This window comes from Protopterus annectens, chromosome 13.part0 (genome assembly GCF_019279795.1).
Source record: "Protopterus annectens isolate FY-2018-M chromosome 13.part0, PAN1.0, whole genome shotgun sequence".
Taxonomy (NCBI): domain Eukaryota; kingdom Metazoa; phylum Chordata; order Ceratodontiformes; family Protopteridae; genus Protopterus; species Protopterus annectens.
In genome coordinates, this window is record NC_056747.1 from 1,127,047,638 (window position 1) to 1,127,070,059 (window position 22,422).

General features: G+C 42.1%; 1 protein-coding gene across 6 annotated transcripts in view; it reads left to right on the forward strand.

The window, feature by feature from the left end:
- Positions 1-709: 709 nt before the first annotated feature.
- The window catches only part of DBF4B (DBF4 zinc finger B), a 235,744-nt gene continuing 214,031 nt past the window's right edge, over positions 710-22,422 (forward strand). For 2 of the 6 annotated variants that reach the window (XM_044055096.1, XM_044055097.1), the window contains exon 1: positions 1,181-1,838. The gene's annotated coding sequence lies outside the window, so the exon portion shown is untranslated. Of the gene's footprint in view, positions 798-1,180; positions 1,839-1,883; positions 2,047-22,422 lie in introns of those variants that run through there. The other 4 variants (XM_044055099.1, XM_044055100.1, XM_044055101.1 and 1 more) reach the window with 3 other exon arrangements.

Genomic DNA, 22,422 nt, shown 5'->3' on the forward strand with positions numbered 1-22,422 from the left:
CATTATTTTAAAAAGCTCATTACTCTTGTTGGAGACTTCCAGACATCTCTACAGACTTTACCCATAAACTAAACAGAATGCCAATCATGTGTGGTCCATAACCTGTACAGTAATCCTTTAAGCAATGTATCTTGAGCTTGTTTCTTGTTTGCTTTCCATTTTTTACTTTGATCATGTTTTCCCCATGAAACAAGTTGTCAGGCAGCAGGTCTTTTTTGGATAAGAAACATTTTTACAAGTGGGGGCATCACAGAGATTTCTACTTTCAGCATGTTACTTGGTACTTTAATAAAGCTGAATATAAATTATAATTAGAACTGCAGTGCAAGGAGAAGTGGTTTGAGTTGAGTGCTTCTGGTTTTTCTTATACTTGATTTTGACTGGCATTCCAGTAATGTATTTAAAAAGTAATTTATTTTTTTATGCCTCACAACCTTTTGTTTCCATCTAGATATTAAGTAAGCTGTCATGCAGCCAATGCATTGAAATATTTTTATTCTTCTACACTTTTTTTGTCTTGATTGGACTCTCATAATGATGGTTTGCTATGCCACACAGGGGAGTGTATTTAATTAAAGTTAGTTTTTGTGGTTTTGAGCATAGCTCCTCCCCTTTCTAGTTGACCACACCCCTTCCCCTTGACCCCACCCATTCAGCTGTCTCCTGCAGTCCCCCTGTGATTTGAAGTCACCAGCCTCCACTGGTTGGAATATAATAAATGTTAAAAGAAAAATGTTTATCAAGCAGGTGAAAATGCTAATTGGGGGATTATGCTCCACATGGGAAGGTGCTAAAAGGTAAGTTGCCGAGTACAATACCGGAAGGACAGAACAAAATTCTAAGCCAAAATCAGGGATATACTTCTCTAACTGCAGACAATGAAAGTAGTCAAAGTAGCACAAAATGATAACACCATATATCAAAAACTTTTCCTGCATCCACTAGGAATGCGAGATACTTACTACACAGCAACAACTTGACCAAATGATGCAAAAATATCAGCACACAGTGTACAACCTGTAGACTTTGATGAACTCTATTGAAAGGTAATTTAGTTTTGCTTCTGAAAAACGGAGATGTATGATGTGTACCCCTTCCTTAAATTGTTGGTGCCGCTAGTATTTTAGTCACGTGATCTAATTTTTTTTTTTTTTTTTTTTTTTCTAGACCGCTTCAGGCAGGATGGTTAGGTGAATTATGCCTGAAAACAGGGACATGCCTCCAAAAATAGGAACGTAGTGCGCATGTGTAACTCAATCCTGAAAATGCGAAAGATCCCCTAAAATAGAGAAAGGCATACATACTTTACAACCTCTCTGCATAAGAAGTCTGGACAAAGCCAGAAATAATTGGGGGGAAGGGCCAAAATAGTGACACATTAAAAAAATGCTCCTATAAACTCAGACTGCTGCTAGAATAGGTTTTGAACTATTGTGTATTTTTTTAAGGATATGAAGTTTGAAACTTAAACGACTGTCATTATTTAGTGACGTCAAATCTCAATAATTTGCTTGAAAACCCACGCATTTTATGAGGAAAAGACGAAAAATATGAGGCAAAAAGAACAGTTGACAGACCTTAGGGACAAGACAAGAAATAAGCACTTTCGAACATACCACAGCAATTTAATCTACTTCAATACGAATGCAAACGGTACAAATGAACAGCTGCTACAGTAATGCCTCTTTCCACGCGTCACAGACCAGGGTATGCGCACGAATAGAACGCATCTGTTGTTTGACATTGGAATGAATGGTTTGGACTTTAGCGGCCACTGTAGAAACTGACGAAGTATATCGTTCTGTGGGCGGTAATATTGGAAATTTAAACGGATTAAGGTAACTTTTTGTGTGGAAACTTTTGTTTGGGTTTATATGGTTAGTAGATGTGCATTTTGATCCGATAACAAAAGTGTTGTGTATAAGTAATAAGAGTTTTGATAAGCTGTCAGACATTGATAGTATGGAACAACGACGGCTGACTCAAACTGAAGTGTACTTGCTGGAAGTTGTCTGGCTTGAAATTTAGGGGTGTCTTCTGTCTCTGGTAAGGCCGATAGATTGTGTGAATTTTCGGGATGTACGCAAGGACATTTCTGGGCTACACGAGTGTTGGAAAATAATGCAAATGATGTTTGAGTTAGTTTTTAAGGACTCTAGATCTATGTATTACAAAACTGTCGCAGCTGACAAGTTTCTGGACAGCGTTTGTGTGATTAAAACTAGGGGCTAAGGGTATTTTTTGTTTATTTCCGTGATAGGACTGCATCGAGTAAGGGAAGTTGTGAAGTTGCCAGAGTTTCTGTGAAATTGAAAACGTACTGACCCCCCCCCCCCCGGCATGTTGTTACTCTATTTTTTTTTCTTGTTCCTACCCAATATATGTAGTAGGGGGGGTCAGTGACTGTCAATTTTTTTGGGGGGTTGTTTTGCCGTCCGTTCTTCCAGTACAACACTCATAGCTCGTTACGGATTAATTTATTAGCAATTTGTAAACGGAGTCGAGGTCACCTTAAAAGTGTACCTCATTACGAGGAACGTACTTGAATTGGGGTATAAAAAGTTCATGTTTCTCGAAGTTCCATATTTAAAGTGCCTGTCACACATCCAGTGTTAGGAGTTTTTTAACCGATATCCATGGTAAATATAAATTAATCATATTAATTACAAGATACTTTGTAAATAAAACCAGCATATTCTGACCGTCCTATAACCTTTCATGTTGAAGTTGTTAGTAAGCCGTTACCGCACGTGCTCCAGCTTTTTCCCTTTTTCTCCACGTTATGAGGGCTAGTGTACCTAATTGTGGAGATGGAAGGTTGAGGGCTATAGTAATACAAAGCTAACTTGGGGAGGGGGTAGTATATCTATCACCCGCTGCCTTGTTTACAGTCTGTGTACAGCTGTCATTTCAAAGTTAATCTAGTACTGCAGATCTCATGGGAAACGTGCAGAGTTCCAAACTGGCTGAATGCTAAATCTGTACTGCTTTTAAATAGTTGCAAGTTTTACGGCGTTGTTGTTGAGCCCAGATTTCTTATACTAGACTGTCATCTGGTGTAACATTATTGCTCCTTGACCCAGATGAAGAAGCAGGGTTGGCACTTCGACGTTTTTAACATGAGATGTTGCAACAGTAATTTTATTGTGGTTCAGTTGTAGCGATTGAGAGTTTTTCTAAAACTCTCAAGGCATTTATTATGTTTCCGTGATGGCCTCTCTCGTATTTAATTTTAGAGACGTCCTTAATGTTGCAGGAAATCTGTCTCCCCTAAAAATGGGGTTGCTTTTTGAAAAAACTACAGTCCGTACTGATCTTCATAAAATTACAGTTAGTACTGGTTATTACTTTACTAAAGAAAAAATGTTAGTATACAGTCTCATTTCTAGTATGTGCATTTAAAGTGTCCCCAGTTTGAGACTCTTATCCTAATTATGTCTCTGCATTGTCCTTTTATGTTGAGAGTAAAAGGTTGAGAGCCATGTCTGCCCTTTCATAGTGGTGCATTTATAAATGTCTTTATATAGCCTAATACTAACCTATGAACCTATCGGCCCAGGGCCTATTCAAGCCTAGCCATAACAATTCCCTGGATATTTCTTCCGAAAATATTTACTTCCCTGGACCCCCTGTCTAGCAGGGTGACTGACATGATCCCCTATCTCCCATCCAATCGTCAAGGTTCTTTTTGAAGAGGGCCAAGGCGGTGTTCTGCTGATATGTATAGGTTCATAGGCAAGTACTAGTCTATTGGCCCTACGGCCTATATAAGCCTAGCCAAACGGTACCCTGGCTTTTGCCACCCAAGAAAATTATTTTCCTGTGCACCCGTCAAGTAGAGCCACAGAAGTGATCCCCGGGGTGAATTTCCTATCCAATCATCAAGAGTTTTCTTGGAGTGCTATTGAGGAGGTTTGTTTGATATACATAGGTAGTCTCTTCCAGAGTATGGGGAGTCTCTTGGTCAGGAACCTATTCCTCCAGCATGTTTTGTTTATTGTGATAACAAGGTTTAGATCCTTGGAGCGTATGGCTCTGAGGGATTGGGATTTCTTTAAGTGGAGCATGTCCCAACAGCTCAGGGTTTGACATGGCCTTGTATGCTAAGCAGAGATCACCTCTGAGTAGATGATACGCCACAGAGTATAGCTGGAGGTTTTTTTTTTTTTTTTTTTTTTTTTAAGACAGTCAGCATAAGGCATTTGCTTTAGGCCTGTGATTCTTTTAGTGAGGCATTTCTGCAGCCTTTCCAGTTGTTGCAGATGTCTTGTGAGTTGCATACCAAATGGGGCATTGTACTCTATAATGGGTCTAATGAGGGATGAGTACAGTGGGACAGTGACCTCCTTTTTTCCTTAGCCCTTAGTGATGAGGTGTGCCACATAGCAGGATTTCTTGACCGTTGTGGCAATGTGGTTATCGAAGGTGAGACTACTGTCCACCTGTGTCCCTAAGTCTCTGATCACACTTTCGGTGTTTAGTGTACTGCCACCTATGTGGTAATTCATGGGTACATGTTTTTTCCCAAAGGGGATAACTATACATTTCTTGGAATTAAGCTTGAGCCCATGGCTCTGGCCCCAGCATCTTTTCTGTAAGGCCCTTTTGTAGAATATCCACATAATTTGGGGATTCAATAATAGCTCCTAGTTTGCAGTCATCTGCAAACTTTGTTAGCCAGAGTCCCTTAGTGTTGGCCTGTACTTCAGAGAAGTAGATACCAAACAAGAGCGGTCCCGGGACTGAACCCTGAGGTACTCCACTTGTCACTTGTTTGGAGATAGATTTGGAGTCTGCTCCTTTTACAGTCTGGGTTCTGTCAGTAAGCCAGTTGGCAACCCATCGAATGAAATGGGGATTTATGGCCAGCTTAGTAAGTTAATCTATGATTCCAGAGTGGTGGATGGTGTTAAAGGCCTTGGCGAGGTCCAGATAGGCTGTGTGGGACTGCCTTACCCTCGTCCACAGCTCTGGAGACTGATCAATCAGGTTCAGGAGACAAGATCGGCCTTTCACGAACCCAGACTGGGTGGGGTCCAGTGTTTGAAGGTCGCCAATGTCTTTGTTTAAGTTCATGATAATGCGTTCCATGCCCTTGCAGATCAGGCTCGTCAGACTGATGGGATGGTAGTTCTTGGGATTCAAGGTAGATCCCACCCCCCCTTGTGGAGTAGGATAACTGTAGCTGTGCGCTGCTCAGTGGGCACGAAGCCTGAGGTGAGGCAATGATTAAACATGACACTTGGGTGAGGTGCCAGTTCATTTTGTAGTTCTATCATCTGGTCCCATGGAAACTGTATTCTTAGATTTGGAGAGTGCGGTTTCTACCTGTGTGGCTGTGATTACTGGAATTTGGCAGTCTCTTGGTATTGAGATGGCCCCTTTAGGGGTTGAGAGGGGGGGGTGAAGGCACTAAATGGATCTGCCAGGATATTGGCAATATCCTTGGGATCGATATATTTAATGCCATTCTGTTGTAGCTCAGAGCATATCTGAGCATTTCCATTTAGATTCTTGGCATAACTATAGAATGCCTTGTGGTTGTCTTTGGAATCTTTGGCAATTTTTATTTCCGTAACTAGCTTTGGAGGATTTTGAGGGACCTCGGCTTCTTACTGAGGGCTGGTAAGGGAGTTTTTTTGCATCCTGGGATTTTCCTCTTTTATGCAACAGTTTCTTTCTTCTGTTGTATAATTTGTTTATGGCAGGGGACCACCGGATTGGCTTCCTTTTTTTTTTTGAGGAGAGCATCTTGGTTGTATTTGGGATGGCACGATTCATGCACTAGTGGATGTGCTCGTACAGTGCCTTAGTGTAGGATTCAGCAGTCGAACTTTCAGCTCCTGTCTGCATGGGTGTCATGAAGTTTGTCACTTCAGAGTTGAGTAGCATGAAGTTGGCTTTGGAGAGATTTTTTTATGTAGGTTTCCTAACTGGATGGGGGTGGGGGGTGGGATGTGATTGTCAAGGGTGATTTACTTATGGTCAGACCTGACCAATGAGGAGGTGACCACTGGTGTGGAGCATCTATCTCCCATGTTGGTAATGACCAGGTCTAGGGTATTTGAGCCCCTGGTGGGACAATGGATTAGTTGATCCAGGGCTGAATTCCAAGAACCGTTGGAAAAGGTGTTGGCACCAGAGTAGTTTTCCCAGTTAATGGCAGGGTAGTTGAAATCACCCAGTAGTAGGGTGTTTGGTTGTATCTTAATATTTTCGGGTCTATATTGCGTAATCGAAAACCCGTAGAACCACAGTACCGACACACACAGCCTGAACTGCAATTATGCCGAACCCCCTAAACTGCAAATTTTCAAATCTTGAGCTGTCAGTCAGCACCACCGCGTGCTACATACCCAAACATAATAAATAAAACTCAGACATACACCAACCAAATCCTACACTAAACTTTGCATACATTACTATCTATGCACTTAACTTAAACCCGCACCCTAACTCTAAGGTCCGTAACCATCGCACACTTACCTTACGGAGCTATACTGCAGACGGGCCAACCATGACACTTGGACATTTCACGGTTTTGAATGTTTGCAGTTATCATAATTCTCACTATACGTGTTGGTCTTGTGGTGTTTGCTGAAACAGAATTTCGATCTCCTAATATAGACCCATATTTTCCAGTTTTAGAAAGGTGTAGTGAGAATCTTGGGGCATGGTGGGGGATTTGTAGCAAGCTACAATTTGGATTGCAGCCTTACCTGGTGTTAGTTGCACCTGGAGAATTTCAGATGCATTATGTTGGGCACCTAGCCCGGAGGTGTGAATATTCTTGGTGAATATGGACACTCCACCTTTAGTGTTTTGGTCTTGGTTTGATGGCCAAAAAGTGTGGTAAGAGTTGTGGCCTGGTATTGCAGGGGTGGTCTCTGGAGCCTTGAATCAGGTCTCAGTTACTGCACAGATATCTATGTTCTCCATTTTTAGGAGTGCCTCGAGTGCATTTTGAGATGTAGACTTCTAGCATTGAGTAGCATTACCTTCAGATTTTGCATGCTTGTATCTGTTATGGTGGTGGTTTTGTCCTTTTGAACCTTGTCTAGAAAAGGCACTATAGGGGTGGCAAGAGCTTTAGCCAGTAACCTGAATCCCAGGAGTGACGGGTACAGACAGTCTCTGGCAAAGCATCGTGGTTTGTCGATCATGTCGTCCCAGGCAGACAGATACTGGATCCATCGTGGTTTGTCGATCATGTCGTCCCAGGCAGGCAGATACTGGATCCCCTTTGAATGACACCAGAAGCTTAGCCAATTGTTGATGTCAGTCATTTTGTCTTTATACTGTGGTATCATTCTGGGCGAAGGCAGGATGCTACTCGGGGCTAGGGTCATACTGCCTGGGCCACATGATCAGAGAGCTCTTCCATTTCTCTCTTCCTGTAGTCCAGGGAGGTAAGTCTCAAATCATTCACTCCAGCATGCACAATGACAGAGTTGTATTTGTACTTGTTGTGAAGTGACTTGAGTGCATGCATTATGTGGCGGATCCTGGTACCCGACAGGCAGCTGACTGTAATTTTCTCCTTGTTCAGCCTAGTGAGTGGGACATCAGTGTGCCCGACTATAGAGTCAGTCACCTGTGATGCATCTCTTTCACCTACCTTCTTACCAACTGCTGTTTCATTACTGAAAATCTCACTCATTTGCAGTGCTGTTAAAAAGTACATATCTTTCAATTAGTTTAAGTATCCCTGTATCTTTTTAAATGTACTTCTTAGTCTCATCTCTTCTCGTGCATACACATACTCTTTTCATTACTAACCAGTCTTTGGTCTCGCTCTCATGTCTTATCATAGCTTTCAACCAGTCGGGGACAAACACAATCATGGACACTTGTTTTTAAATTGTTAGTGTTATCTTGAGACATTGATAGAATAAAAGGTGAATTAATATACAGTTTCTAAAGTAAAAAGTCTATAACTCTAATTGTCATTTATTTAAGTGCAATTCACCACCTTTTCTCAAAGTCACCAGTTTTAGGAGGGACAGAGTTAAAATTTGAGTCAGTCAGGGACAGTTGAGAGGTGTATCTTGTAGTGTCTAATTATTAATTTTGGCATAATTGTATCTTGCTACCCCTCATTTGGACTACGCAGAACTGGGCAAGGTCTATGTGATTGACAAGCCAACTGGCCATGATGTATGCAAATGATGTGTTGACTGTGGTTTGAGTGAATCTCTCATTTTTACTTGCAAAAGGTGTGTTATTTTTGTCTGGATGAATAATAATTGAGGCTTGGGGCCACTGTGGTGCCCTTTTTTTTTACTTTATTTTTAAACAAATTGTTACATCTTTTGGGTTTAGACTCTTCTAATGAAAGACCAGAACTTTTATAACTTTATGGTATTTACTGCTTCGTAAAAGCACAAGCCCTGTTAGAGCTCTACCACATACTGTGCTACTAGGTCAGTTTAGATTAGTTTCCAGTTGCTCTTCTTTTTATTTTGGGAAGAGATACTGATGGATGGGTGTGGAAATTTTTATATATTATGACTCTTGTTCGGTTATGATCTGTAGATTCCTGTTATGAAAACAAATTTACTTTCTAGAATGAACATGATTTCAGATTTTAACATGTTCTTGGTAGCACTGTTAGAATTTGCACTTGAATGAAAAAGCAGTGAGGCAGGATAGGTTAGCTGACTTGAGACATTTAATTCAGTTCTGTATATGTGCTGCTGTCTGCCTACCATGCTGTTTAAACGACTTTTGCTCTGTTTGTATAGTGGCCTATATGTAAATAGTTTTGTGTAAATTATTGTGAATACAGTTAATGAATGTTTAGGGACTGCCATAAATGGTTTTGCATTAGAACAGTGCCTCACGTTTAGTTCTATGCTTATGTGGGTGTGTTGCCAGTGATTGACAGGGGAATTGGGTGTGGAAATGCTTAATGACTGAAATGTGCATGTGACTTAATTTATGTTTTCATGCACGATACCAACTTCAACTCCGTAAAGCAGTCTTTAATGAACATGTTACTAAGGATATCGCATGCAAAGTTAACCACAAAATAATCAATACTTTTTCTCTATGCTTTTGTGGGGGGGGGGCCCTCTACCCCCTGTTACTTCAATATACCAACTCCAAGAGGGTACACTGACTAACCTTCTGTCTCTCTCTACAAATATGTATGTAGAAATTCATGCAGATTTAGCGGTTAATTGTTGCTAGCCACAGTGCATGACCTATGAAGCGTGTTAAAAGTAAACTGAGCGGTGCTGTTTAAGGTGTTACTGCATACATTTCCTTGCTTTAATTCATGATGTGCTTCTCATTCTTGATTTCTCATTTGCCCTATCCTGCTGCTATCAGTTGCTATATTTCAAATAAGATGCCCTTCCTGTCCTGTCAACAGACCGCATTCATCAATATTCATTTCACCGCAGGAATGCAGATTCAACAGCCTGCCAGGAATTGTAGGCCTGGAGGCGTGGTTAGGGTGAGATTTGCCACTGTGCATCCTGCGAGGTACTGTTCTAATACCTCGTAAACGATAAAACTATTTTTTTTTTTTCCAAGAATTTGCTTTAAAGTATTTGTTAGTGCTGCTTGGGGTATGAAGTATCATTTTAAACTGTACATAAAATACATTTTGGGTTGCACTCTGAAAGCTTGTATTGCCCTTTGTATCCATTACTATAGAAATAAAAGTATGTGTTTGGGAAGACGCAATATTTCGTTAAAAGAAATGTTGCATTGTAATACTATTCGAAAATGGGCACACCCACTGACTCATATGAATATCATTGCAGTCACCGGGTTCTCTCTGGTTTCTGTAGACAATCTTACTATTTATTTGCTTACTCTGTATTGTATTTTTACAACTGTTTGTACTTGAAAAAAATTGCACTATATATCATGTTTATATTTGCTGTATTCTACTGTTAGGCTGGAGCTTTTCTTCCTTCTTCCAGTGAAAACTAATTATTGCCCAACTGGACTTTCCTGGTGGCTAGATATCAATAAATTAAAATATCTTATCTTGGTGTTTACCTGGTGTTTACCTATTTGCACTACATTTATAATGTGTAAGAACATACATTTTGTAAGTCAAAAAACTGGTTCATACTTATTACGTAAAGGTGGGATAGGCTATACCCATCCCATTTTCACAGCAAGAAGTTTGCCTTCTTTGATGTAGATGTACATATATGAATGCTCTAAGCTTTCTCAGCTTTTTGTTCATGTAGCCAGATGCTTTTTCAACCCATATACAGTTTAATGAGACGAGTGGCTGTCTTCTGATTAACGCAATACTGGGCCACAAACAAAAGTTATGCTGTGGGTGTTGAGTTTGCATAGCGCACAGTATGTGGTCACCAGAAACTTTGATCTTTTTAGTATTATAGGCTGCACATGGATTGAAATGGTACACCACAGTTGGAAGTCAGGTTTGCAAGTAATCATAATGAAAGAAGGCAGTTGGCAGTATGTGCCATAAGACTAGATAAAGGAGGCAGGCTGGTCAGTGCTGAGTGTTACATTCTCTCACATGCTCTGTCTTGCTGTAAATTCCTTGTAGGTTACTCCAATTTTGACAGGTAATGTAGTTCTTAATGGGAAAGTCTTTGCTTATGTAATTTAATACTAACTGCTCAGAGTAAAGACTACAGTATAAAAATATTCAACTGGTGAGAATATATTTACTTGTGTTTTTTTTTTTTTTTTTTTTTTTTTTTTGTTGGGATCAATATATTGCAGTTGTTCTTGAGACTTAGTGTTGCTGTTGGCCAGTTGTAAGCAGTGCACTCCACAGTTAGCAAGCTGACATAAGTTCAGCATAAAGGCAAGACCATTGAAGCAAGTTGTTAACGATGAGATGGAAGTTGGCCACTTTTGGAGGTATAGTCTAGGTATAAATGGGGTTGAATTTTGTGAACTGGTCTTTAGCTAGTATGGTGTAAATGACCTGCATTCCCTAACAAATCCACCCTGGCAATGTAGACAAATCCACCCTGGCAATGTAGACCAGAAAGATTGGATCATACTTTGTATTTGAAATTAAGTATGTGTTTCTTTACCAGAGGCAAATGTTTTCTACTGATTATTAATGCCTAAAGAGGTTGCATTAAAAGCCGTGCATTTGGTGAGGGGAATGTGGTGAAATAAAACTGTAATGCACAGCAAACTTTAAATTGTGTTGTGTAAATGCATCCTCTGCAACACAACTAACAAAAAATGGTTGTAGATGTCAATAAAATGCATACAGTAGAAGACTGATAGTAAGGTTTTATGTGTGGAAGGAAAAGGATGAATATGTATATAGTCTTTTGCAGGCATTTGTAAAAAAAAATAGTCTATTCTGTGGAGGAAGGCATTTGTAAAAAAAAAAAATTAGTCTATTCTGTGGAGTCAGGTAAATTTTGAAGTTTTCATTGACTATTGGTAGAATTAAAAAGGTTGTTTTACACTTGGTTATGCCATTGTTTTGCTTGCATGTCCTCTATGTACTCGTATTCAGTGTCTTCTGCTAAGGATATTTTGTACTGAATGTTTGAATTTGGATATTTTCTCTGTCCCTGGGATCTATTGAATGTGTCTTGATGAACCTTTTTCTTTGCAGTTTGACCAGGTTAGTCCCACTAGACGAATGACCTCTCTTCAGGGGAGGCATGCAGTAGCAGTCATACAAACTAGGGGAAATTTGACAAGGGTACTAGGGAACTTCTGCTCTCTCCAGTAACACTTACATCCACCTGAGCTACCATTGACTCTGGCAGATTGGATGAGATGTTAAATGGATACCTAAGAACAGCAGAATCAGAAGTGCAGCAAGCTGTTGATTTACTTGGACTGGCTAACAAATAAATATATAAATGAGTATTGTGTAACCCTTCTATGTGGGGGTGGTCAAGTGTTGCTCCTTTTGTGGGATAGAGGGACATCCAGTGTCAAGATGTTGGTCCGTCTCTTCATAATGTAGAAGAGCAGGGTGTGCCACTTGTCCCTGGAATATGCTGATTGTAGATTGCTTTCTTGGGCATAGGAATAGCAGTACAAATCAAAATTTTGTTGCTCTATATGTTATATGCATATAGACAAAATATTACATTTTACCTGCATGATTACATGGAAGTGAACTGTCACACTGGTCAGGTAATTTTAAATTGGTTGAGACTGCATGTGGCCAGATCTTTTACTTTTAGAAAGTATTTTGTGCACACTATATATAGATACTTTGACTTTAGTCAGTGAAGTGGTAGCAAGGTCTGTGGGTTGGTGGGTCATATTCTCTCTTGGTAGCAAACAGTGAGGAGAGAACATCCCCTCTTCAGGTCTTCGGAGATGTTGGAAGTGGTCTCAAGTCTTCCCTGGGCTACCTCAGTCTTTTGAAAATTAAAAAAAAAAACCCAAACTAGGAGAAATTTGTAGTCTGAGCAAAACAGTTGTGTAGCTGTGTTTATTAAAGTTGTAGGTGACCATTTTCATCATTTCATCAGACGTGTTAAATGAAAACACAGCTAACAAACATTGAGCTTGTATAAATGTAATGATTTGATGTCTCAGATCCCGTGTTTGAACTTTATGGGTGCCTGGGGAGTCATCCAGCTCCTTCCTGAAGGTAAGGATCTCTTGACTACCTGCCCTCAGTTTTGCTTTAATAGATGAAGGGGCTCCCCCTACCGCTGGAAAAGGCAATTGTTCTATCATCAAATTGCTCTTGGTTGGTGATTATTTACAGTTTGTATTTAGTATATGTACTGGACCATTTGAGCCCATTTTCAGCCATAATCTAGATAAAAGGAAAGAAAATGAGCAAAGTAGATTATAGTTAATCTATTATGTACAATAACAGAACTAAAATCTTAATCCTTTTACAAAGGAATAGCTGTTGCTTTGTGTGTGCCTCGGGGCATGCAGTTGTGGGTTGTGAAATGCATTTAAGTTTAGGTTGCTATTTAACAACCATCCAGTATAACTGCTTTGTCTCAGTAGTTGGGTTTAAGCTGTTTAGTAAAATAGGTAAATGTAGGCAGCTTGTGAAGGGTTTATGAAAAAGATTTCCATATGGTAAGGTCCAAGTGAGAGAGGGCTCTTTTAATGTATACAAGTGAAATGTGGGGTTGTCACGGTCAAAACATGCTAACAGATGGCCATGCTAAGATTCCCAGGGTATCCGTTGCCTGAAGCACAAGATGCCGAGGAGCACTATGCCAATTCCTGCTTTTCATGGCAGTTTGTGTGCCAGCAGTGATGGGAGATTTCTTCTTTGAGTCAATGTAACTGTGGAGTTAGTAAATGTAAAGTTGGGGAGGGGTGTAGGCCCCTTCCCACCAGAATGCTTGCTCTTTAATTTTTAAGCCTTCCCATGTTTTGATTATATTTTTTCAGTCTTTTGGTTCTTCCACATTCTGTTCTGGAGTAACACTATTCTGTTCTGGAGTAACACTATTCTGTTCTGGAGTAACACTATTCTGTTCTGGAGTAACACTATTCTGTTCTGGAGTAACACTATTCTGTTCTGGAGTAACACCGAATAGAAATAAGTCCATGTAGAGTTCTCCATGTGAAGGAGCTTGCTAACCAGGAAGGTGTTTGGTTAATTAAAAGAGTGCTTTAGTTGATTGCATGGCAGTGACTAAGCTTTATTTACACCAGTGATGAAGTGACGGATGTGATTTTTACAATCCTTGAGTTTTATCTTTCATCGGAGGTGGAGAGGATGAAGGGAAAAGGGTGGAAATAAATGCATCTCTAAACAATTGCACGCCTGCCCTGTTTGGGAAGCTGTACTATAGAACATGGATGTAATTTAATTTTGTTATTTAATAAGGACATTATTTATGGATGTGAGTGGACAAAGCAAGTTATAGGTTGGTTGATTTGTTACTGCCTAACAGTTGGAGAAGCCCTTGTCTGAATTGGTGCAGTTTCATTTATTTACTGAACCAGGGTAGACATTTTTAGAATTGAGTGAATCATCAAAGAAGATCTTTTTATTTTTTTAAACAAACTTTATGAAATTGCCTGTCCTAAATGTATGATTAATATTGATGTAATTTTAGTTGCAAGTGTTATACATCACTTAAGTCAAACATTATATAGCTCATTTAAATCCTGCCTTCTTTTAAACCTTGTTCCTCCTCTGCAGGTATTGTTCCACAATTCCCATTTTTTTCTATGTAATTTGCTCCTACCCTTTTCTAAAGATACCAGTTCCATTTTTCTCTTGGTATGCTCACTACTTCTGGTTTAGATTTTGATTTCTGTCTTCTAGTAATTCCTTATCTGATGTTGTAAATCTTTGTTTATTCATTATCATTAGGACCTCTGTTCTGTCTTCGGAACAGATGCGGCTGTTTCCAAGCTTGCACCAGCCAAAAACTCTCAGCTAACACCCACCCATAACGCCCCTCTCCTAGTAACTTCATATCTCGTTTGCCGCGTTCCTAGTCAGGTGTGCTAGCCATCTCTCTAAGCTAAGTAGAAATTTCTTAATTTTAAGACAGTTTCTCTTCAGAATTATTTAATTTTTAGTCAAGTTGGCCTTGTCTCCTATAACCTAAGCCTGTTTCCTATCCTTTTCCTTGGTAATTTAATTTTTTACCTTTTATTGGTACTGTCCCTCATCCCAAAGACATGCTGTAGGTGGATTAGACGCTCTAAATTGGCCCTGGGTGTGAGTGCGTGTGCGCCTTCTGTGGAAGGTTAGATGCCTGGCTGGGCAACTTGACACTGTAAAACTCCACTGCCAATCATGAGCAGCGGACAGGTGATCTGCTGTGGCGGCCCCTAACCGGGAAAAGCCGGAAGAAGGTACTGTTCCTCTCTCCTGTCTTTGACAGGTCTTTCCTTTTTTACTAGTGGTAATTTTTTTTTTTTTATCATTGGTATTTTCTCCCTTTAATTTTTCTATAGGACAGCCTTGTTGCCTTACTATATCAGACAAAGCTAAGTTGGGATTTAAACAGTATGACAAGTGTGGACGTAAGATGCCTAACTCAGATGCACATGTTCATTGTGTCTACTCTTTGGGCATGGATCATATTAAAGCTCACTGACATTTTGTGCTTGTTTTAGTAATTGTACACTAGCATAACGTAAAAATAAACTTAAAAGGATTACTCAAGACACCTTTTTCAGAGACTCTGTCTGGGTCCGAGGTCTCACCCCCTCCAAAAAATGGTGACTAACTGAGTCAATGGGTTCCTGCATCTCCGTCTGTTACAGAACAGTCTGCTCCGTGCTTCGCCGGCACCCTTAGTGCAGACCTCTTCTGCACCAGATTCTGTCTTCTCCCTTGGTGCCGTCTGATATTCACCCCTATTTCGGTTCTGATCTCGGCACCACTGACTTCGGTGCTGTCCTTGGATCCGACATTGGCTGCAGTGACTGTACCTGCTTCGGCACCATCCCCAGCCATGGTGCCGACAAGTTTCTTCAGCTCCAAAACTCGAATACTTGCCAAGGACAAGATACTTCCACTCCGGTGCATACTGTCTCTGTTCCGACAGTGTTTTCCCTGTTGGCACAGTCAACCCTTGCTGCATAGGCTCTGGTGGAACCGATGCTCTTCCAAAGCAGTGCTTGGACTATCTGCACCTTGGTACCTAGCCCGGCGCCTATTTTCTCACTGGCGCCATCTGTCCACTGCTCCGGCTTCTAGTTCTCCCAGAGCTCTTCACAGTGAGGTGTGACCCCGGTTCTGAGGTTGTCCCTCCGGTTCCGGACTCCCATCCCTCCTCCTCAGGTGGGCCTGCTGTACAGGTAGTGGACTTGCAGTCTGCACCAATGACATCAGTATCAGAACCCTCTTCTAGCATGCATTTTTCCCAACCCTCTATTTCAGGACCCTGGGCACGGGAGTCATGAGTTCCCTCTTTGAAGGGAACCCCTTCTCCGGAATCGTCCTCAGAAGATCCCACTGGGGAGCCACCCCGGAAGAAACTGTGCAAGAGGAAGCACCTTGATTCACCGGAGGAATCTATGGTCCCCACGGTCTTCCCCCATATGACTCTCATTCAGAGACCACCTCAATCTTCAAGCAGTGGAGAGGCGAAGTCCTGTAACCCTTCTGAGGAATCTGTGTTCCTGCAGGCCTTCCATGCCTGGCCATCTACTTCCTGGGTGACTTCACTGGCAGATGTCCTTGTTAAAATCATTGTGCAAGTGTGCCTGGAAGGCCCCGGACAATGTAGAACCTGTCCCTCAGAGGCCAGGCAAAAGAATTTATCTATACCTGAAGACCAGCCCCACTGGTCCTAGCAAGTTGACAGTTGATTCTATGGTCGTGGTGGCGGCCACCAAGAGGGACCTGGCAGAAGGTAGTTCCACTGTCTATCCTCCAAACAGAGTCCCGGACCATGGACAAACTAGGGGAATGGGCTTGTGCTTCAGTGACATTTGCCATTTGGTCGCTGTTACTATCTGGCGCACTTTACACTCCTCCAAAGAGGCCTAATTTCCTAAATGTCTCCCTTTTTGGTGGGGTACTGCCTGGTGAGGTGCGTGATACTGTCGCCTCGCAGCTAGCTACCCTTGAATCCATCTCTAACCCCTCGATGCATTTGATAACTCACTCCACCAAGGAGGCAGCTCGAGCTGCAGCATCGGGCGTTGTCATGAGACGTAGTGCTTGGATGCAGTTGTGTGACTTTGGAGACCCTTTTAAATCTTCCTTCATCAATGCACCTGTCGACGAATCTGCACTTTTGGACCCAAATTACAAGAGACACTTGCACTTAGTGAGAAAGACCTTGTCTGCTGTGGGCATAATCCTTTCCAACCCCCAAAGGTCCTACTCCAGGAACCAGAAGGAAGGAAAAATGTGGTTCAAGAAATCCCAAGTACCTTTTTGTGGCACTCGTGAACAATTCCCCCCTGCCCCCCCGGGGGGCAGAGGAGGCAACTTGTATGGAAGAAGTCCCTTTCGGGGTAGAGGGTGTCCACGTAACCAGGGCGCTAGAGATTCTTCGGCAGACCGATTTTTGCTTTCCTCTGGAAGCAGTCGAGATTTAACTCGCATCCCTGACGTACCACCCAATCAGGGAAATTAGCCTTAGAAATAGAAAAGCTGCTAAGGAAAAGTCATCCAACCAGTCCCACCAGACCAGACAGGATCCAGGTTTTACTCGAGGTTCTTTTTTTTTTTTTTAGTGCCAAAAAAGACAGGACTAGAGACCAATCCTGGGTCTCAGCCTATTGAACAAATTCATCAAACTTCAAAATTTCCAGATGGCCATGATACAGTCCATTCTTCCTTCCTAGGGAGGGATAACTGGATGTGCTCTATAGTCCTCCAGGATGCATACTACCACATAAAAATGGATCAGCACTCTCTGAGGTTTCTCCACTCCTGGTTGGGAGCCAATCACTACCAGTTCAGGGTGCTGTCATTCGGTCTCTCGACAGCCCCTCGAGTGTTCACCAAATGTATTGCAGTTTTGGTAGCTCATCTTCGAGTTTAAGGTCTCGCTCTCCGCTTGGGGATTACAATCAACTAGGAGAAATCTCATGGTCTCCAATGACACTGGAATTCATTTGAGCGGTCTTTGACACATCCTGCCAAGCCCACCCCCCCCAAACAGGTTTTCGAACATAACACACCAAGTCCAAGAACAACTTCCTCCGACCTATGTACCCAGCATGTCTTGTACTGCAACTCTTAGGCCCCATGGTGGCTGCCATTACATTGGTACCACTGGCGAGACTGCACATAAGAATCCTGCAGTGGTTCCTTTCTGCACAATGTTTGTTGATGATTTACCCACTCAACCACATGTTAAGTCTTTCAAACCGTTGCAAGGAAGAAATGTGGTGGATGAACCCACAAACGAATTCTTGTCAACTGTTCTGTCTTGCCATGGTGACCACAGATGCTTCCCTGTTAGGGTGGGGCATTTCCAGGGAAAGACTGTCAAAGGCATCTGGTCCCCCATGGAGGTCAATTTGCACATAAATGTCCTGGAACTGAGGGTAGTTCTCCTAGCATTGCAAGCGTTCCATATGTCCTTACCCTCTGGGACCATTGCAATTCAGTCAGACATGTCAGTTGTTTGGTATATCAACAAGCAAGGCGGAACCAGACCTTACTCCCTGCGTCAGGAAGACATAAGGATTTGGCACTGGGCAATTAGCTTCCAACCGCTTCCTTATAGCCAGACATTCCCGAGAGTTCCAACCGTATTGCAGACAATCTGAGCAGGAACATCCTCGTGCCTCACAAGTGGTCCCTCAACCCTGTAACAGCGGATCTGCCAGTGCTGGGGCAAGCCTTGCTGCGACCAGTTTGCTTCCCCACTAAGCTACAAATGTAGAAGCTACTTTGCCCTGATCTCTTCTCCCCCCCCCCCTTCAGGGGGAACCACTGAGGGACACTTGTAACGCACTATTGGCCACTGGGTCTTCACTATGGCCTCATCTGATCCACAGTCCGTGGATCTTGGATCATTCCCAAGACCTGTTTTATCTCCTCTCATTCTCTGGGACTGATTCATCTGAACCTGCACAGTCTCAAGCTCACAGTTTGGTTCCTTCACTTCCAGTGATTGCTAGGCTGCCTGACAATCCCATCTCCTGTTAGTGAAATTCTTCTGGCTTCACACACCTTCCACTAGGAAAGTTTATTCTCGTAAATGGATTAAGTTCTCTAGATCATTAGACACTCTCTCTGCCTATGCAACTACATTTTGAAAGGAGTATTACATGTTAAACCTCCAGTCAAGCCTCCCTTGGAACCCCGGGACTTGACTTTGGTACTTCCGTCTCACAGGTTCTCCTTTCGAGCCTTTTGATTAAGGTGGTTTTGCAATTTTCGTCATGGAAAATATTACTTCTAGTAGCACTTGCTCAGTGGGAAGAGTATCTAAGCTGCAGGCTTTGAGTGCGAGTCCTTAATTGATCTTCCACACGGATAGGGTGTCCCTTCGTACTGACCCTTCTTTCATGCCAAAGGTCATTTCTGGCTTTTCCATTAACCAATCTATTGACCTGCCAGTTTTCTTCCCTCAGCATTCTAACAGAGGGGAGTACCTTTTGTACACCCTTGATGTGCATCGGCAGCTTCGTTATTTGGACAGGACTAAATCTTTCAGGAAAACAGAGAAATTTTGTGGCCTTTGCAGGACCCAGATTGGGTAAACCTGTTTCCAAAGTGACTTTATCCTTCTGGCTTAGAAACGTCATTACCTTTATCTACCAACAGAATAAGCTATCCTTACCTTCCAGAATAAAGGTTCATTCTACCAGATCTATGGCTACTTCTATAGCATTTCATTCCAGAGCTCCTCTGGATGATAGCACAGCAGCCACTTGGGCAAAACCTCATACCTATGTCTCATTACAAATTGGATTTGTTCTCCAGAGGATGAGCATCTTTTGGTTCTATGGTGCTCAGGAATATCCTTCATTAGGGCCACCCAGGACTCCCGTAGCTGGGGACTCTGTCCTAATGGTAATGAATAAACTAAGATTTACAACATCAGATAAAGAAGTTATGCCTTGCCATAACGTTCCATCTGTGTTTTAGATCTTTGTTCATTCATTACTTCCCGCCCTCTCTCTCCCCCTGCCTGGACTCCTGGTGGACTTTAGAATTCCTGGTTAGGGTATTTGCTCAGAGCGAGCCTCCTATTTTTTTCCATTACTACATCTGTTATCTAAGGGTGGGCAAACTCTATCTGAAGCAAGTAGGAGAGGGGCATTATGGGTAGGTCTTAGCTGAGATCTTTTGGGTGGCGCGAGCTTGAAAATGACCGTATTGGTTCCGAGGACTGAACAGAGGTCTTAATGGTAATGAATGAACGAACAAAGGTATAAAGGTATACAACACAGATGGAACGTTATGGTAAGACGCAACATTTTGGAAGCCACCTTGATTAGACTCAGCAAGGCCTGTGTAGATAATTCTGATTCTGTAAAGTAGCTCAGAATTATTTCCTTAGTTGCACCAATTTGCTCACCGTGAATCTCTGACAGAGTAGTCTGCGGGGAATTTTTAAAGTTTGCTGACTCATTACACTCCCAGAAAACATGTTCTCAATTGGCTTGCTCTTCCCCATCACACCAACATTTGCTGACTGCCTGACGAAAAATTGTCTCTACTTGGGGTGCAAAAATACTTGTATAAACACTTCCAAGCAAAGATTACAAATCTTTTAGACTTTGCATATTTGGGAGATGTAACATACATCCCTCATTGCTTTTTTTGTGAATTGCTTATCCAATCTCCCTTTCTAATCTTCTATGATCCTTATAGTTATTATGCAATGTTTTGTATGCTGTACTAATTTATTCCTTTTTAACAAACTAGCCCTGTGGCAGCAGATGCAAGTGTGAGGCTGGAGTACAAATGGTCCTGGGTTCTAGTACAGGGTGTGCAACCTTTTGTTTCTCCCCCTTTGGTATGTACCTCAGCAGGCACCTGCAGCAGCTGCAAAGACCTCTGGTTTCTCACCAAAAAAATTCAGGACCTTCAACACATGACCTACACGGACAGGCTTCAACTCTACTTTGTGTCTTGTAGACTGCTGAGAGGCGACTTGTGCCTGGCCAACAGAGCAGTCTCTGACCCTGCCCTAAGAGAAATGCTGTACATTGCAAGTCAAATGGGATTAGATCCACTCATTGTAGGGATGTTAACCTAGCTTGTGACTCCAGTTAAGTGCAGTTTGGACAACTGGATGGGAGACTGTAAATTTACCCCAGGGGTGTCGCCTATGTCCCCCTTGATAAGGGCAGTTGGTGCTGATCATTTTCGCTCTGCAAATATAGACCTCCTATCCTAGCTTAGTAATAGTCTCTTCTGCCTTTAACATTGGCATATTTAATTCTTTCATAAACATTCCCATTTGTACATATTTTTCTGTCTTCCTAATTCCTGAATAATTTCCATTATCCATTCCTTAAATTCCTCTGACAGGCAGAGAAGTGCCAGTGTCTCTCTTTATTTCATTACCCTGCATTAGTATTCTAGTTATTGGCTTGTGATAGGAAATGGTATTGGATGAGCATCAAAACTTTCAATTTAAATGCATATTCTCCTGTGAAGTATAGTTTTCGTGTAGCTTAGCCCAGTTTCTGTACCTTGGGGAATAATTAAATTCTTTCAAATCTACTACTGAATTTGCATCTTCATAACACGCATTTAAAATCTACCCTGTTAGTGTTAGATTTTCCTTCTAGGCACCCCCCCCCCGATACATCCTTATTGTTGCAGTTCCCACCTACAAGTAATGCACACTTCTGAAAGCCGATTTTATTTCTCCCAGAAATTTTAAGCTCGTTTGTATCAGATGTATTCTAAATGCATGGTAGCATAATCCTCCTCCACTTGTAGCCCCTTACTACTATTACAAATATGAGATTGTCATCCTGCCTTCTATCACCTGGAGCTCCTCTAGCAATTAATGTAAGTACTCCCGTTTTCCTTTGTCCCAGATACTCTGCTGAATAACCATCTCAAAATTCCTTTCTTTATTCACATGCTCGTTTTTTCCAAACTTGTCTCCTGTAGCATGCCTATTTGCACTCTGTTTCTTGGTATAGTTCACTACTTTTTTATACATATTGCCAACATTCTGGCAGATTGGTTCAGTGCTAACTTTACCCCCTCTCATCCCCTAAAGGGCCCATATCTATACAGGAAGAATGCAGAATCCCTGTAATAACTACCAGGTAAAAGCTGCACTCTCTCTAAAGCCAAAAACACAGCATCCCAGGCTGCGTTTTACATGAACTTCAGAATGAACTGGCTCCCCACTTGAGCATCATGTTCGGTAATAGCCTCTCGTCAGGCTTTGTGCCCACTGAATGGCGCACAGCAACAGTTATCCCACTCCACAAATGGGAAGCCACCACTGATCCCGGGAACTATCGCCCTATTAGCCTGACGAGCCTGGTCTGCAAGGTCATGGAAACGTATCATCATGGAACTCGTAAACAAAGACATTGGTAACCACCAAACTTCGGATCCCACCCAGTTCTGGTTTGTGAAAGGCAGATCATGCCTCCTGAACCTGATCAACTTTTTTGAGGCAGTCACCGAAGCCGTGGATGAGGGTAAGGTGGTTCACACAACCTATCTTGACCTCGCTAAGGCTTTCGACACCATCCCCATTCTGGAATTAAAGCTAAACTCGCTAAACTGGGTATAAATCCCTACGTCACAAGATGGGTTGCCAACTGGCTCACTGACAGAACCCACACTGTAAAAGTTGCAGACTCTTAAATCTGACCTCAAGGCAATGACAAGTGGAGTGCCACAGGGTTCCGTCCTTGGACCTCATACCAAATGCAGAAGGCCTCTGGCTGACTAAGTTTGCAGATGACTGCTAACTAGGAGCCATAGTTAAGTCCCCAAATGATGTGGACATCCTACAGAAGGGCCTCACTGAGACAGATGCCTGGTGTCAGAGCCATGGCCTCAAGCTCATTGCCAAAGTGCTGTCGTCCCCTTTGGTA